Source organism: Camelus ferus, chromosome 6 (assembly GCF_009834535.1).
Source record: "Camelus ferus isolate YT-003-E chromosome 6, BCGSAC_Cfer_1.0, whole genome shotgun sequence".
Taxonomy (NCBI): domain Eukaryota; kingdom Metazoa; phylum Chordata; class Mammalia; order Artiodactyla; family Camelidae; genus Camelus; species Camelus ferus.
The window spans coordinates 852,440-870,502 of record NC_045701.1 but is presented as its reverse complement, the minus strand read 5'-3'; the positions used below and the strand labels follow the sequence as shown (position 1 = coordinate 870,502).

The 18,063-nt window shown below is 37.0% G+C and overlaps 1 protein-coding gene across 1 annotated transcript in view; it reads left to right on the top strand.

The window, feature by feature from the left end:
• Positions 1 to 18,063, top strand: part of LOC106728633 (putative POM121-like protein 1) — a 265,938-nt gene that overhangs the window by 182,460 nt on the left and 65,415 nt on the right. Inside the window, exons 14-19 of the mRNA XM_032480882.1 lie at positions 9,476 to 9,542; positions 13,125 to 13,208; positions 13,834 to 13,944; positions 14,280 to 14,341; positions 16,251 to 16,332; positions 17,524 to 17,606. The gene's annotated coding sequence lies outside the window, so the exon portion shown is untranslated. The remainder of the gene's footprint in view (positions 1 to 9,475; positions 9,543 to 13,124; positions 13,209 to 13,833; positions 13,945 to 14,279; positions 14,342 to 16,250; positions 16,333 to 17,523; positions 17,607 to 18,063) is intronic.

Genomic DNA, 18,063 nt, shown 5'->3' with positions numbered 1-18,063 from the left:
GCTTCTTTGTTTAAAAAATTATTTTGACAGTCTCCCCACTCCCAACACAGTTCCAGTCTCCTGTTCTCCTTGGTAGATACATGTCAAGAATTTTGCGCGTAGCTTTTCAAACCAACTTTTGTTTAAAGTATCATATTTTTAAACATATTGGGAGCCCTGTTCTCTCCTTGTAATATAGTCACGTGTCTGTTTCATATAAATGACAGTAAAGTGAGTATCTGTTTTTGTGATGACTTAGAACTAGGTTATTTGCATTACAAGTGATCATGTCCATTTGGTCTGCTCAGAAATACAGTGTGTTTTACAGTTTTAACTTCAGTGTGAAGCAAATTTCTTTCCTTGTCTAGTAAATTATGAACAATTCTTTACTTGTTTTAATCACTTTACTGAATTCAAACGGGTTTTAATATTGAAAGGAGAGAAAAAAAACCCCAAGCTATTTAAAGGCTCTCTTTGGATGAGTTGTAGCTGCCACACAGCCCTGGAATCAATGTCACACAAAGGCCGTAGGTCATACTGGGCAGGGATGGGGATTTAAAGTCCAGACACCGCTTTTGATTCATACTTTGTACTGGAGTTGTGTGCTGGTCCTTTCTGCATCGTCCTTAGCTGGTTATTGTAGAAAGCTGTCCATCAAAAGGAAGGAAAGAAAGGTCGGTACTTTAACATTGCTGTGACAACTGAGGAAAGCCTCGTGAGGGCTAGCCATCCAGATCACTACCATTTCGGTGATCCTTTGTGCAGAAGGTGTCCAGACCTGGGTGAGAGAGAAGCTACAGGCAGATGGCAATGTCAGTAGAAGTGAAAATCTCAGGATTTTCACGCAAGGCCTAGTGCTCAGTTTATTGCCATTTGTTCTCATAAAACACTCCTACAAAAGTTAAGTGTTAGCCAAGCTGTTAGAGTGTTTTCATTAGTTTCCCCCCCTTTCCCTCAGGAAACCATAATGACAGAGCTACCTAACTGACAGAACTGTGTGTTTCTATAAGTTTGTAAGTATTTCTCTTTAGACAGCAGAAATTAAGATCGTTCCTAAAGTGTCTGTCTCACAGTCATTAGTGTAGGTCATGGCATCCTGTTCGTACCAGATGTTGAAAACATTCAGTCTTCTTGGTTTTCAGTTAGCAATGTGCATGAAAGGCTTAATGGGGAAGTTTGGAGATACAACTAAATCTCTGTGTGCAGTGGGTTTTCTTGCTATTGGTGAGATTATGAGGAAATGGTAACTCTTTGAGGAAATTTAAAGAATTACCTTAGAATCTTCTTAATGGAGTGGAATTCTGTTCATAGGTCTCTTTAAAGATAATCTACTTTAATGTCTTTGTATATTGCATTTTGGAGGAATACCTTTATTAACTAGAATTGGAATTTAATTTGTTTTATATTTAATTTAATTTAATTTGTTTTATGTTGGAGTAGCGTGCTAAAGTACAAGTTGTTTCACGGCCGAATTGGAATTAAATGGCAGATATTGAACCTTGGGGAATAGACACCATGGCAGGGGCTTCTTGGCCAGTTGCCAGTCTTTTGTGTAAAGCTGTACAGAGCCGTGAGTGTGTGGACACCCAGAGCTTCTGAAGTGCAGGGAGCGGCAGCTGGTCACAGAACCATCCCATTTGTGGTTTTAGAACAAAATGCCAGGGAATTTTGCTCCTGTAGCGTGACACTGACAGCCTACAAGGAACCTGTGAGAGCGGTAGACCCATGAGGCTGCAGTTGAAATTCACATTTCCCACACCTCACTATGATGAAGAGACAAACAAAAAAGGCTTTCTTCTGCATGGGGTGTGTGTCTGTGTTATTTCCCAGTGTGCTTAAGTATTTTCACTTTAGTTTGTAAATTTTCCTTGTGCATACATTTCTTGTGGTTAGACTGAATGGTTTGCTTCAGAGGTAAAATGTCGGTATTTTAGGTTGAACCTATTTGATTGTTAATTATTATTTGTAGTCAAAAGACTTTGACTATAGCTAATGTTGAAGCTCCTTTTCCAAGTGCTCTGTGGAAGTTGAAACATGCTCTGAGGCTGACAGTTTTTCTGTCCTTATCTTCCCTTTTCCAAGAGGCCCTGTGTGTCTGTCTGTGCAGATCCTTTATGAAGTTATCACTGAGCTGTCCACACTGCGCCACCCCCCGCCCCCGCCCCAGCTCCAATTGTAGCTGGATGCGATCTCTCCTAAACTCAGAGTTCCTGAGATACTTGCAATTTCCTGCTGCACGTTAGTTATTTGCAAATGTCCCTGGGGCCTGCAGGAGCCATATGTCACATCTTTGTATCAACTACAGTACTCAGTGTCTGGTGCAGAGCAGGGCGTAAATGTTTGAAAGATTGAATTTTGTTAACTATCTTCCAAAAGTGGGGAAGGTTATACCAAATCTGTATTACTGTGCCCTCTTGATCCTCTTGGAGGACTGAAGGGCTGCAGAACATTTTTCCTGAAGATCTAAAATCATATATTCCATATACCTCCCAAGAGGGACACCCTTGCAGAGCAGCTCGCTTCACTTCTGATGTAAGGAGGGCATCCAGAAGAGGCACGTTATCAACCAAGCAGAACAGCATAAAATAGGTCACTATTTCAGAAGAGGGAAAACAACACCAAAGGGAATAATTCTGATTTGGCACAGACCCACTGCTTTGAGAATCAAATGAAGATTTCATTAAAAATGAAAATCTTAAGATTTTCACACAAGGGCAAGTGTTCGGTTTATTGTGTATTCAGTAATATTTCCTTTCCTCTCACCCCAACTCCCCTCCCCTGGTCAACACAAATGGAACTGTATGTGGTGTACAGTAGTGGATCAAAAAGAAAGACTAAAAGTTAGGGGCTTTGATTTCTTACGCAGACAGATATTTAGAGTTAATATATTTTTAAAATACTGAACAAATAATTTTTGACACCTGACATAGCCTTGTCAACTTATAATACATGAATTTCTGAGGATTCAAAAGTATGAAAGGGATATTAAAACTAAATAACCAGAATTTTTCCATCTTGGCAGGGTAATGTTTTAAAGCACTCCTTCAAACGGAGAAATATGAAATGTGAGTCAATTGATTTGTCTAGAAAATGGACTTCTAGTTCAGATTTTAAACACCTATAATAGCCATTTTAATTAAAATTAATAAAAATAAAGCTTTTGTTTGTGGGCTTAAATTGATAGTGAATCATTTTCAGAGGCAGTTGTGATTAAAAATAGGAAGATCTTTTATTGACTAGCCTTGTAAACTTTTGGACACAAAATTTCAATGTTGTAAAGATTAGATAAGAAGAAGAATTTTTTAAATTTAAAAACAGTATTTTGCAATTTTAGTAAAAAGAAACCTTTTAGTGCATAGTCTGAAAACAAAAGTCTCTTTCTTAATAAGCTGGTGCTTGTCTGCTTTTAACAAAGGAAATGGATTTTCTCTGCAGGTATTCTCATTTTCCAGAATTGGCTGATTTGAGGCTGATTTGATGGCAATACATTAGAATTGAATAAAAGAATTTAAAAATAAGCTTATATTCTAAAAGAGTTCTTTAGTTTTTACTTTTATTGGTTTGAAATAGGTGAAGTCATTAGAACATCAGCTTTTTTTTTCTGTATCTGTATCTTGTCATTTATAGTAAAACTAGAGGTCAGAGTTTCCTCTAGATATCCTATTATGATGATATTATCTATTAAACAGGGAAATGAAAAAGAATTTAAAATGTAATGATTTATTTGCCCTTGTCATTTCTTGAGGGTTACTTTTTACATGAAGGATTTTTTTTTGTACTAATATTACACAGGACTTAGTGTATAAAGATGGCTTCATAGCCAGCAGATTAAAGGACTTGTTTCCTTACTGTTGCTTAAAATATCAGGTTAATTTGTACAGTGATTACTTCTTGTTGCAAATGAGTCAAAACTGGTTTGGTCTCAGAATATTTTCTTAGTTCTTCAAGAATCTGATGTGGAGCCTTATGACTTGGGTAGCTTCAGTAGCACTAAGAACAGGCATGGAAAAACCTTCAGAATTTTAAAGCTGAGAAAGAGAGAGAGATAGTTCTATTTTGGGCATGACATCTGTGCCATACAATTTGGTAGCCATTGAGCAATTAAAAGTCGCTAGTGGGCATTTACAACAGCCAAGACATGGAAGCAATCTAAGTTTCTTACCAACACATGATTGGATAAAGAAGATGTGGTGTAGATGTAGGTACAGTGGAATACTACTCAGCCATAAAAAGAATGAAACATGCCATTTGCAGCAACATAGATGGACCTAGAGATTATCATACTAAGTGAGGTAAGTCAGAGAAAGGCAAATATTATATGGTATCATTTATATCTGGAATCTAAAAAAATAATACAAATGAACTTATTTACAAAATAGAAAGAGACTCACAAATACAGAAAACAAACTTACAAGTTACCAAAGGGGGAAAGGGGGGATAAATTAGGAGTATGGAATTAACAGATACACACTACTGTATACAAAATAGATAAACAACAAGGATTTACTGTATAGCACAGGAAACTATATTCAGTATCTTGTGATAACCTCTAACAGAAAAGAATCTGGGAAGAGAATGTTCATATAAATATATATACCTGAGTCACCTTGCTGTAAAAGAGAGTGGCTAGTGGGACTGAGGAATTGAATGTTTTTATTTTATTTTATTTTAATTATTATGTTTAAATTGCCACTTGATTGGTAGCTACTGTATCAGAGAGTGTGGCATCAAACTTAACATTTAACATTAAGTATATTACTACTGTAAAACTTTCCAAACCTTAAGAAAAATCTGATAGAAACTCCAAAAAGAAGTCAATTTTGCTAATTAAAATAGTTGTAAGTTTAACTTAAAGCAAATCTAATCCAGTAAGATGTGTTAAAAAGACAAATTATATAATTACTGAATTAACTTCATAAGTTTGCATATTCATATTTATTCATATATTCATTTTCAAAGGAAAACTCAGATTATTGTACCATTAGAAGCAAAAGTACATTTATAAATAAACAATTTCTCATTTTTAAGAAACTGGTAACATTGAAAAAAAAGGAAACTATTAAAATATGATAGTACCCCCCAAAAAGAAAGCAGCTATCACATACTAGTTGGTGAAATATTAAAGCCCTTTCTGTTACATCAGAAACAAGACAAATGTTTCTGTCATCATTTATATCACTGTCACTATTTTTAAACATTGCTTTGGCAGTTCTAACGATTGAAATAAGATGAAGAATAAATAAATAATTGCTATAAATATTGGAAAAGAAGAAAAATTATTTCTGCTTTCAAATTATAGAATACCCAGAAAACATATGAGGACTTCAGTACAAGTAGAATTAATAAGAAATTTTGAAATAGTGCATGATAAATATGCAAAAACTAATAGTTTTCTCTTCATTAGCAGTCATTAAAAATGGAAATGACCAAAGAAACATTCACAGTAATGACAAAAACTGTAAACTATATCTAGAAATAAATATAATAAAGAAAGACACAAAGCAAAGATACAGATCCTTTATGAAGAAAACTTGGCATTATAAGCAGTTCCTTTCTCTTCCCCCAGATTTTTACCTTCAAAACCTTTATTTGAGACAAGGTCCTCGAACATAATGTGAACAATTCTTAAAATCAGAATAGTGTATATTGTTTTTATCCAGTAAATATTCATTGAGAACATGCTATGTGTTAGGGGCCTGGTTTTTAGAGCAATGGTCTCTAAAATAATGTACTTGGGGGTATGGGAAGAAAATATCAGAACTTCTATTAAATCCTTTTATCTAAAGAAAAGAAAAAAAGGGTTTCCAAATATTTACTCTGCCTGCTGCCAGTGGTCGGTGGGTGAGACGGTTACGTGGCGTGAACCAAACGCGGAGGGTCCCGGCTCGGAGCTTCACGTGTTGTCCTCACCCTTGCTGACGTCTGGCCGTGGCCAGTGTGTTACGGTTTCTGTCTGCCTAGTTAATGTGGATTTACTTGATATTACCAAATCAACCCTCATCAAATGGATACATATTTTTAAAGATTTGCACAAGAAAAATCCTCCAAGGTAACACTAACAGTAGTAATGCAAATACTGGTGAACAAGGCAGAGGCGAGCTGACAGACGTTACTGTGAGCTCATCAGATGTACCGCAAAGTAAAGATACTGGCTCTCTAATAAAAACACAGACCAAGCAGATCTGATTAACGGGACAAAAAGTTCAAGAGATCATAGGAAGTAGGAAATTACATCCACTGTCATTTATGTCAAATATCACCCTATGTGTATATTGTACTTTGAGATATTAGTTGAATAATACTCTAAAGATATGTGGAATAGCAAGAAATTTTAAAATAGTTTATTTCATCTCTAGGTGAATCTTCCAGAAGTTTTCTTTTTTAACTATACGTGTATTTTAGATTTACTTGCGTATGTAATTAATACAATTAATACAAACGTATATTGGGTGTAGTGGATTCTCAGTTTTGTGGCTTATTTTTTAACTTGATTACGAGCCATTGACAATAATTTGATTAGGAGCCATTGGTGTTTTGTCTTTTATAATTAGAGGGGGCATGAGGTGCAGGGCAAAAATAGGAAGGAAGCAAGTGCTTCTAAAATTAGGGTTTTTAAAAGGAAGTAAACCTACATTAAATTGTAGGACAAGCAAGTGACTGAGCCGTGCTGCATGTTTTAATTTTTGGGGAAAGAGGGAAGAGAGTACAGATGGGGGTGGCCACGTAGGGAATATTTTTTACTATTAAAACAACTAAGTGGTGCTACTTGGAAAATACTGAGGAGGGTAGGAAGTTGGTGGTGTATGGGACGAAAGCATAAATCTAAACATGAAGCAGGTAATGCTGAAGGGAAAGGGAAGATTTAGGGAGGAAAGGTGAGAGAGAAGAAAATTTAGGTGAGGTCGACATTGCGCAGACCATCAAGTACTGTAGCTTAATTCAGATACAGGTATCTGTGGATTTGAAAGTCACTGTATTTGGGGGTTGGGGGGATATCACCCCAAAGGAGGTAACCAAGGTATAGAACAGAATGTTAGTTGAGATTGAGGAGAAAAAAGATGAGTTTGGGGGAGATTATATAAAGAAACATAGAAAGGATTAGGTATGATTAGATGTGAGAAGTTAGAAAAAAATCAAAATTACAAATGTACACATAAAGAATCAATGTATTAAAAAATCGGACATTTTTGCTGTTTATTAGAGTAAGCAGAATTTAAAATAACTTAAGCTGTGGTTTTTTTAATCAATTTTTAGCCTAATTATATAATAGTATAAATAACATGTGTTTCTTATGAAAACTTACCTGCTACCTGGTAGATACTCCTTCAGCACAAGGTAGTCAAATTAATTGTGCATCTTCTGCCCTTAACAGTATGTAATACTCTACATTTAACTAGTTTGTTAACCTTTGGCTTAAAGTAATGTAAAATTACTTTAGGATCATATTTGGCTCAAGGAGTTTGGTTTGAGGCTAAGTTGCACGTAGCTAAGATGATGGTGTAGTTTGTCTCAAGGTGTTGGGCATAGAGGAAGTGCCGGTCCTTCTCCTGCCTTTTTATATCTGATGTCCTCATCTAACGTCTCTAATATGTTGCCTAATGTGATTTCTAAGTGTTTTTTTGTCTTTAGTGTTGTTTGCCTAAATTTTCTTACGCAGTTCTCTCTTCTTACTAAATACAGAAGAAAATGTTTTCCTTATGTGACAAGTGGTCTGTTAGAAGTAGAGCTCATCTTTTCTGGAAGGATCACCTAAAATCATTAAATTAAAACTTGCCTAAGTGTTAATTTAATAGCCAAAACATTGGTCAGATGATATAGGTAGTTCCTGACTTTGGTTTGATAGACACATGAAGTCCTGTTTATATGAAGGGGCACCAAAACCTGGACGTCTGCTCCAGTTTCTCAGTGGAAAGAAGAAAAAGGGTGGCACTTTTTATATTATTTCAGTTACATTTTGGGAACCAGGTGTATTTTCACTTTACAACATATAACCATACATTACAACCGTATATCTTTCAATATGGCAAAAAGCATTCCACATTTCAGAGGCCAAATCTAGAAGCTTTTGAAACACAACCTGCAAGTTACGATCTTTTTTTATACTTCTTATTCTGGTGTGACCTTTCTGAAGGGCCAACTAAGAAGAGTGGCTACATTGTTTTCAGGTGTTGGAGGAAAGCCTGATTCTGACTGAGTAGCTTCAACACAATGGTAAACCAGGAAGAGACTTTTTAGAGTTTGTTTACTTGAATCAATGTCTCAGCTAAAGACTAAGGCAACAGACAGCATTTAAATTCTTATTCATTTCCTACTTTTGTAACTTATTTTCTTTTGACCTCTGGGTCAGGGAGGAAGAAATCAAAACAGGGGGATGGGGGCAGCTAGAGGAGAGAGGGCTGTGAGGCAGCTCTTGGTTCTGCCATGGAAGGAAGCTCACATGTAATCCATCCTCTACCACGTGCCAGGCGCTCCTCGAAGTTTTGACCCATAGAAGCAGGTGCTTTCCTTTCATCATCAGCTAACACAGAGCGCAGTAGATTCAGGCAGTGTGCAGTTTATAATCTTAGCAGGAAATGTCCTTCCGAGTGACTGTAAGAAGACCTAAAATTGACTCTTGACAAATAGGGATAATTGTGAAAACTTAAAATGTGTTAAGCCAGTGTCCAGTTAAGTCCAGTTAAAGTTGATTTCTTATAATTCAATAAAGTTATAGTTGTTACCTCTTTATGATGTTGGGCAGGTAGCATCTTAGATATTCTTTAGACTAGCAGTGCTGTCCAACAGAAATAATTTATCCCGTATATAATTTATAATTTTCAAGTAGCCACATTAAAAAAGCAAAAAGAAAGAGGTTAATTAATTTTAATTGTGTATTTTATTTAACCCAGTTATCCAAAGTATTATGTCAACATGGTAATTTATATAGAATTATTAGAGATAGTTTGCATCTTTTTTCATGAAACCTTCAAAATCCAACGTGTATTTTATACATACAGAATGTCTCCATTCAGATGCTAACTTTCCATCCGAAATGCTTGATCTGTATTTAGTCATTAAAATTGCAGTTAAAAATGTAGATTACAAACACTATTAAGATTTTTCCAATTAATGAGTAAAGTACCAGAAAACCCCATTTTCTTTAGTATTTGCATCTGTATTGACAAGACTGACTCATCTTTTTAGAATAATTGATTTGACTCTGAAGCAAGAGCATATCAGTTTCAAAACTGTATGTAAGTTGAGTAAATCCACTAACTCTTGTAACAACTCAGTATTATTGAATTCAGAGGGCGATTATGTAAACTGAAAATCACCTCTAAATTATCCGTATCACAAAGCATTCTTCATTTTTTTTTGTAGATTCTGCAGCCAACTTAATGCTTTATCATTAAAATCTTGTGCATCTTTGTTCATGCTGAAGTGTGTAAGAATCATTATTGATTTGTATTATGAATAGTATAAATTTTAACAAAAGTTCTAATACCTGTCTGTCTAGGTCAAAAACAAGCTTGCTCTCTCCTGGGATTTGTAAACTGAGCTCAGGCGTGTGCGTTGTGATCCAGGTGAGAAGATGTAAACCCCGCTGTGATGTTTTCTCTCTGCTGAATACTGGCAAGTGCGCCTTTTGTTTCAAGAAAATCTTGAATTAGAGTTAACAGTACAGTGAACCTTTGTTAAATTCTTCCATGACTTCCAGTGAACACTGGCGGAGAACACATCGTCATTAAATTCATCATCTTCTGTTTCTTTTAACAGCTCCATAAACTGGTGATGATTCATAGCATTTGTACAGATGTATTTTACAATTTCCATAACTGCATCCATGATAGTCTGCTTCAGAGCACACGTATTTTCAGTATGTTAACACTCACTAGAGCAAATAAGGGAAATAATTCCAGTAAATCTGGGTTTTTGATCCCATATGTCTGTCTTAAATTTTTTTTAATCTAGCTGAAAGTGATGGATGTAAAAGATTAAGAAATACTTACAGCATGAGATTGATTGTTTTTAAGGTTGCTAACAAAGACATTTCAATTTGGAAGTCATTTGAGACAAAGTGTCCCTGAAGTATTAATTGGCCACCATTTCTTGTCTTGTAAAAGTCATCTGAAGCTAAAAATAAAAGTACTTAAAAATTTCAGATGTTGAATTGATTGATCTTACTAGAAAGGTCTTTTATTCACTGACAGTTGCTTGGTGGATCAATTGAAGATCTTTCACTTTTTATAAAATAGCCTTTTTAATCTTTACCTCAAAATTTTAAACATAATTCCTTTAGCTAAAATAATTTATTGTTCCATCTTGCCATCTGAAAATGATTTTCTTTCTTAAGAATTCAAGCTGTTTTATAGCTGGCCAGAATTACAAGTGCAAATCCTTAAAATCACTAAGAAATTTTTTTTATTATACATTTCATTCTGATTTCATTGATTGTGAAACATTACATTGATTATATTTTGACTGTAGAGAGCTAACTTCTCATTAAATTATTATGCACTTGCTGAAGATGACTCTTAATGTTGTCTGCTTTATTATCTTGTAATTTTTTTTACACAGCTTGGTAATTTTGCCCTGCTGTAGTAAGTTATAATTGCCATTCTTCGTAAAATTTGTGATACACCTTCTCGACTTGATTCTGCCTCATTAGTGTGCCTTCATTTGGAAGTGAAAAAATTTTTCATTCTGAATTTTTAAGCCGGAAGGATAATTTAATTATATCATAATTAAAATAAGTGTTAATTTATTTATTTTTAATGCAGGCACTGGGGATTGAACCCAGAACCATGTACATATGAAGCAGGCACTCTACCACTGAGCTATACCCACCCCCCACCCCAAATAAGTATTTTAATTTAACTACCAATTACAGTTTACATAGGTGTCCCTGTAACTCATGCTGTCTGCATAAGATATGCAAATAAATACATTATGGTGCTGCATTATTGCATAGAAAAATAACTTTAATTGAGTCTTTCTGTTGACACAAACTAGACTGGTGATGCGCTTAGGTGCGGTCCTAGAAATGACACGTGCACCCACCATGTGCACTGCAGTACATCTTACACTGTATAATCATAAAAGTGAAATATAGTATTACCAAAACCATAAAGTTATATTTAATGGAGAAGTATTGTATACTGCTTCAGTTGTTAAGTAAAATTCTGTGTCAATTAAAATGTTTAAATTCAGCTTCTCAGTTGCATCAGCCACGTTAGCACAGCTCTGGATCCCAGAGCAACTTACTTGAATGGTGACCATTAAGAGCGGGGACAGCTAGACCCGGTTAAGCCAGGTTAGTTCAGAATGGATTAAGCCGTAAATAAATCTGTATTTCAATGTATGAAAATGTTACTTTAACAAATGTTGAAGCCTGAGTCCGTGTCACACCAAAAAGAACTACTTTAATAAAAAAAGAATTAGTTATTTCATATCATGTGAAACAATTCATTTCTTAAAGCAGCCATTTTTTGGTGGAGGTTAAGGAGTTCACGTTCCAATCAGCTACTCCAGCAGCATGTAAATACATGAGAGGTGATCTGTGTTTGCTCTTAAACTTCCTTTCCCAGATGAACATTAGCATTTGGTGGTGTTTTTATTTTGAACGCTGAGCACAGTTTTAGCTGAAATACATGCATCTATTTATGCAAACATAACATAAACACGTGAGCAGGAGTTAGAGTAACAGAGCAGTTTCATTCGTCAGTGACGCCTGGGGTTCTGGGAAGAACCAAGTGCCTTAAGCCCAGGTTTACAGAGCAGACCTTACCCCCTTCATGTTTATGCCGAGAGGAAGCAGGGAATTAAACCTTTTCAGTAATTTAATTTCTCTGTGTATTTGTCATAAAACTGATAAGGGATTATTCTCCTGCCATTGCTGGTATTTGACCATAGAGAAAGGGTCTAGGATATAAGAGGCAGCTTTTGCTACACGTGGAAATGTTAGGGTTCGAGCACAGGCACTGGGAGAGCACGTCAGGGGTTCTTGATTGTCAGTGTAGGTAGTTAATTAATGGGGGAAGGGAGTATTAAATAATTACATATATATTTTAGTTAAAGTTTTTGAAAGCATTCACAGTTTGACTCCTGTGAATAAAAGATGGAAGCCATACTTTGGTGCATAATTTTTTTTAAATTCCTTTCTCTCATCCTCTTTTCAATGTTTTAATAGACTGGTTTCAGGTATGTAAGAAATGTTTTTTGGATTCTGCTAGAGATGACTTAACTTTTACTAATTGCTATGCATTCAAAGTTTTGTTTGCTCAGAATGGCAGTGTTAGTGTCATTATTCTTTGGTAGTTATAGTAAGTAGTTTTGTTCAAAGCTGCAGTTTAAAAGAATGTATTGGTACTAGCTTGTAAGTTGTTTGTTAAGATTGGCCTTATTTCAGGAAAAAAAATGAATGCTGATGTACAAGTTGAAGCTATTATGTGTGATTCCTTATATTATTTGCTTATTGTCTTGCACAGACATGCACACACATACACACACAATATCAGTCTTAAAGAATACTTTAAATGTCTTTCTTCAAAGCGGTTGTCAGTTTCCTGAAAGATGTAGCCACTCTTTTACACTTTTGTCTTCTAACACTTCAGAATGAAAAGATGCATTCTTCTCAGCCATCTGAATTCAATTTATTTAAATTAAATTATGTATAAAACGTATAGCTTTTTGTTTTTTATCCAGCTATCCCCACAGGTTAATTGTCTTTACCCTGCTTTTCACTTAAACCTCTCCTCCCCGCAAACTCCCCATTAATTTGAGTTGGGAAGGATCACGTGATGTTAAAGCTTCAGGCTTCATGCTCCAGGAATAGGATTGGAGTTTTGTGTTTCATTTTCCGTGTGTTACACACCACTAAAAAGAATATAACACACGTAGCAGCTTATTTCATTTTTGAAAGAGGAATTGGAGAGCCTTTGAATAAAAATGTGAAAAGAAGTTAGTTTTCATTGCCTATGTGGCTTTTTAAAAAGGCTCTTAAAAAACATTCCATTGTGGATTCCAGGTCCTCTTTCAACTCACCAGCGACAGTAACTGCCTGCAGAGCCATGTGATCGTCTTGACAGCAGCCAGGCCTTTCAGTGATTCCATTACTGTGGTTTCCGCAAGCTCTGTACACGCATTGATTAATATTTTCCTTGCAGTTATCGCTGTGATGATTTTGTGGTCAATGACACCAAGCTGGGACTGGTGCAGAAAGTCAGAGAACGCTTACAGAACTTGGAAAAGTAAGTAACAGACCTTGGGAAAGAAGGAATGGGATTGAGGGGTCTTGTAGAATTTCTGAGCAGGATTTTCATTTGTGATTCTGTACTTCATCATGTTTTTAGTGTGGTTGAAATGTGAACGACTCAAACCTCAGATATGGGTGTCTGAAAATGCTCATGGTTCCTGATCATAGCTCAGCGTTCGTGCCATTTAACATTTGTATCCGTATCCGAGGGCTCCAGAGCCCGTTTTCTCAGTTATCACCCCACCAACCTGTCAGCTCCCCAGTTTATTTGCAAGGGGAATTTTGGGAGTGCACGGGACGGGCAGAAAACAAAATAATCATTATAGAGTTTGCTTTGTTATTGGAAAAGCCTTATGAAATGTATTATGAGGTCTTAGACGCTCTGAAATTTATCATTTTTAAGGGAAATTAGGATGAATTAAATTGTTCTTCACTTTGCATCAGTGTTACAGCACAGGATCCTAGTTTCTTTCCCTGTTTTGGTAGGGACGGTATGTATCACTTGAAAGTACAGGAAGCTGTGAAATGCTTTGTCATCATAAGGAAGTTAAAGTACCTATGTGAATAGTTTTTTTGTTTGGTTTTGTTTTGTTTTGTTTTCCTATGGCTAAATCGGTTAGTCACATAAAACCCACTGGACCCGAAATTCAAGCAGTAACAGAAGCCCCAGTAGCCGTGGTCTTTGAAGCTGCAGTGGATAAAAGCATGGCCCAGAGTGATTGCTGACTCAGGTGGAATTTGTGTAATTCACTCCTAATTGTCAGGTGCCATCTAATGTATTTGGACACTATTGTGAGATCACGCCAGAAGTGAGGTCCCTTAGCAAACTTACATGCAAAGCTGATAGAGTATTTTGAAATTGCATACTGAGGGGGAATAACCCAAGCTCTTTGTGTGAAACACTGTCCAGCTTTGGTTAGCCAAAGTCTCTCACGTGTCTCCACCAGATAGGTTATAAGCTGATAAAGAAAGAAGAGTTGATTCTTTAAAAGTCTCAACCAGTTAGAACACTTTGGGTTTAAGTACTTTTTGGCTTATCATCTTGTGTCTCCTCTCTTTTTCAAAGAGCCTCCTCCCTTCTTTTAATTTGAACAAAGCAGCCGGAGCCCTGTCTGGAATGAGTCACAGGTACAGATGCATAGATGCAACATACTGAATTTTGTCTCAGATTGTCACAGTTAACTGCAAAGTAGGAGACTCCTGCAGTAATTTATGTAACATCACTCTCTGATGTGGTGATGTTGTTGTAAAGATCTCACTAACCTGATTCTTTGTTAGAGAAGTGGGTAGCTACCAGGTTATTTTTTCCTGCCGCTTAGAATTTTCTCTAAGAAGAGGCTGCCATCTCAATGCCAGATAACTTCCTCAGAACTAAGTCAAACAGAAACAGGACATTTGGGAACCTGCTTGAATTTATGCAGTTATCCGATCTTTTATTGCCATTGACCACGTCACCAGGGAAAAGATGTCTCCGATCGCCTTGTCTACACTTCTACTTGGCCCCACTGGAAAAAATCTACCTTGTAGTCCTTTTCGTATGTTGAGGAACATCACCTAGGTTTGCTTTTGTTTCTCAAATGCAGGCTGGAATCTATAATGACCTCTACAAGTTAGAGCTGTGCTTACAGTCGTGTTTAATTTCAGACCATGGGGCACGCGCTCGAGAGCAGCGCTGTGCGACAGAAACATTCTGTGATCAGCGCTGTCCAGTCAGGTGGCCGCGAGACACACGTGACTGTTGAGCACCTGAAAAATTGCTAGTGTGACGAGGAACTGAGTTTTAAATTTTACTTAAGTTTAATTAGGTTGATGTAGCCGCATGTAGATGTAGTGCGTGGCTACCGGATTAAACAGCTTGGATCTAAAGGATTCTGCCCTTTTGAGAATCACTGATGGTAAAATTTAATAACTTACATTTTGAAAAGCTAAATGCTTTATTTATATAAGTTGAAACTAAAAGTCAACTATCAGGCATTGTCACTAAGTAGCATATACACAATGCTTGTGACTCAGCTTCTTTACTGACAGGATTTGTGAACAAGTAAGTTAGCATCACAGTCCATGGGGTTGATCTTTTCTTGTCTTGTAGTCACCAGGGCACTGAGGGACACACACACAGTTCTGAAGACTTGTTTCCTAAGAACATTTTTAGATTTGAAGCAACTGACTGTCACTAATATCTGATGCTCCAAAGACATTATAGTTCCTGTGGAAATTCTGGAAAGAAAAATAATTATGTATTTACTCTGGATTAGCCTGGTACTTTTGGAATACAGGAAGGAGTTGGTAGACTTAAAAGTGTGTGGTGTTTAATAGTAGTTTTTACTTCCTTTAGATCAGTTCTCCTAATACATAATAATTTGAAAGTGATGCTTTGAAGATAGGAATCACTTTCTGGTAAATTTCAAACAATATCTCTTTCATCAAGAAAAATTTAAATAATTTAAATTCAGGACTTATGTGCTAATTAGGATTTCTTTTAGAATATGCTTTGTACCATAGCTGAATCAAATGAATTTATATATGCCTATATGCCTATGACTTATTTATCATTCTGCAAACTCAGTTATATCATCATCTATTACAACATATGAATAAAACATGATCCTTTTATTAAACTTAAGAAAGAAGTAGCATAGTGTCTGAGACTTAGTGTTAACTCTCAGAATAATCGTGTCAGACCAGGGCTGTCCTTTTGTTACAAGGAAGGCCTGTGCTCCTGTTGGAAGCTTCACCATCATTTAGATAGAGAGAGTGGTGGCGGCGAGGGACTGCCCTGCAAACCACATCTACCTGGCCAGCTTTTCTGGGAAGCTCCTGCCAGAGGAGCAGCGGGGATTTCCGGGGAACTGTAGCTCCTTCGTTACTTGAAATCCTTGTGGGCTGCAGTGGGCCCAACGTGTCCCTTCCTGGCCTGTCTGAGCAGCCAGGCTCCATACCCTGGATGCTTCAAACAGCCACGCTTATTGTTTACTTTGTTGTGGGGTGTGTTTGTACTAATGCCTTTTTGATCTTCTGTCTGTTTGTGTTTTAATAGCTCAGCTTTCGCAGCTGACAGGCATAGGAAAAGAAAACTTTTGGAAAACTCATCACTAAACAGCAAGTTATTGAAAGTAAATGTAAGTAAAATTTATTCAGCTGTAAGAATTGGTTGAGATTTAGTCACTGTTTGATTAGTTCTAACATTAATGTTGCCTCTTGTAAACTTCTGTAACTGCATGCCTTGGACTTGGATTATTTTACAAAATGTTTGCCACTTGTACTAATGATCCTTGATGCGACTCAGTTCCCCAGGGAGTCCGTCTGTCAGTGCCTTCCCTCTGTCAGGATTGCTGCCCTGCTCCTCCGCCTTAGCAAGCGTTTGTTCTTCATGTTTACTCGGCCGCCTTATTACTCCGTTTCTGTAGGATCCCAGAGTTCTTGCTTCCTTCTTTTTAAGGTCCTTAGTGCAAACTCCAGGGGTCTGAAGTTTGGGTACATTTTCTTTCTCAGGACTGCATTAATACAGTTTCACCATAAAAGAATATGCTTCCTCATTCTGGTGTCCAGCTGTTACCAGATGTATGAGCCATGAATGGAGTAACAAAATGTAAAGATCACTAAATACTTCTAAATACAACAGTAATTTCAACCTGCATCTACCCCCGTGCTGTCACGCTAGCTATGTTTAGACACGCTCTTAGCTAAAGTGTTACAACTTCGTGGAAGAAAGAGCTGACGTGACACTTTGGCCTGGATTGGTAGATTGACTTCCCACGTGTAGTATTCAGACATCGTGGTGCATTTGTACAGCTAATCAGAAAACTAAACCTTAGTCTTTGAGGGAAGTCCAGGTGGTGTTTTAAGATTGGTATTCCACTGCTAGTAAAATATGTAATAATTATTTCCGTGGCTTAGAATTAAAAGTTGGGGGACAGAAGTACTTGAGATGTATATATTTATATTTTTTCCAATTTGTAGTAGCTTTAATAGAATCTTACACAAGTATTAAGTTTTTCTAAACGTATTTCTTTGAAGGACCTGCCTGGTTTCTGCAGTGTGTACTCCACAGTAGTTAGTAATGCCGATTCTCTCATAAGCTTCCATAAGATACTCCCATTTAGAACAGTTCTAGGATCAGAAACAGCCTATCCAAACACTTATACAGAGAGTAGAAAGGGAATTTGAAATATTCGTTGGGCAGAAAAGAATCAGTTCCAAGCTGGCTTGATGCTAGAGTTTCAAGTTCAGCCCTTCGCTCCGCTTTGATGTTTGGAACAGTTGGCCTTTTCTTGGCGTTCCTGATGGCCGCCTCTTGTTCCGTTTTACAGGGAAGCACCACTGCCATCTGTGCCACAGGCCTGCGGAATTTGGGGAACACGTGTTTCATGAATGCCGTCCTTCAGTCCCTCAGGTAATGTTACAGCCAGAGCCTAAGTACCTGACGTCAGTTTCGAGTGGAATGGTTAAGAGCAAGGGCTGTGGGTTCCGATCCTGCCTCTGCCACTGACTCTAGTCTAGGAACTTGGGGCAGGTACCCCAGCTCCCTGTGCCTTGCTTTTCTCATCAGTGGAACGGGGGATAGTAGTGAACCTCACAGGGTGGTTGGGAAGCTATTACACAATTTGTATGAAGTGCTTAGAACAGTGCCTGGCAGCTAATAACTGTTAGCTGTTATTATTACTTGGTTCCTGTTGCTTCTTGAATAGGGTTGAGCACAGGCCTGCAAACTTCTGTAAAAGGCCAGGTTAAATACATCTTTTTAATCTTTGCCACATCCAGTCTCCTCCCTTCAGCAGCCCCTCCCTTTTACACAACTCTTCAGAAATATAAAAGCCACTTTAAAAATAAAAGCCCACTGGTCCAGGGCC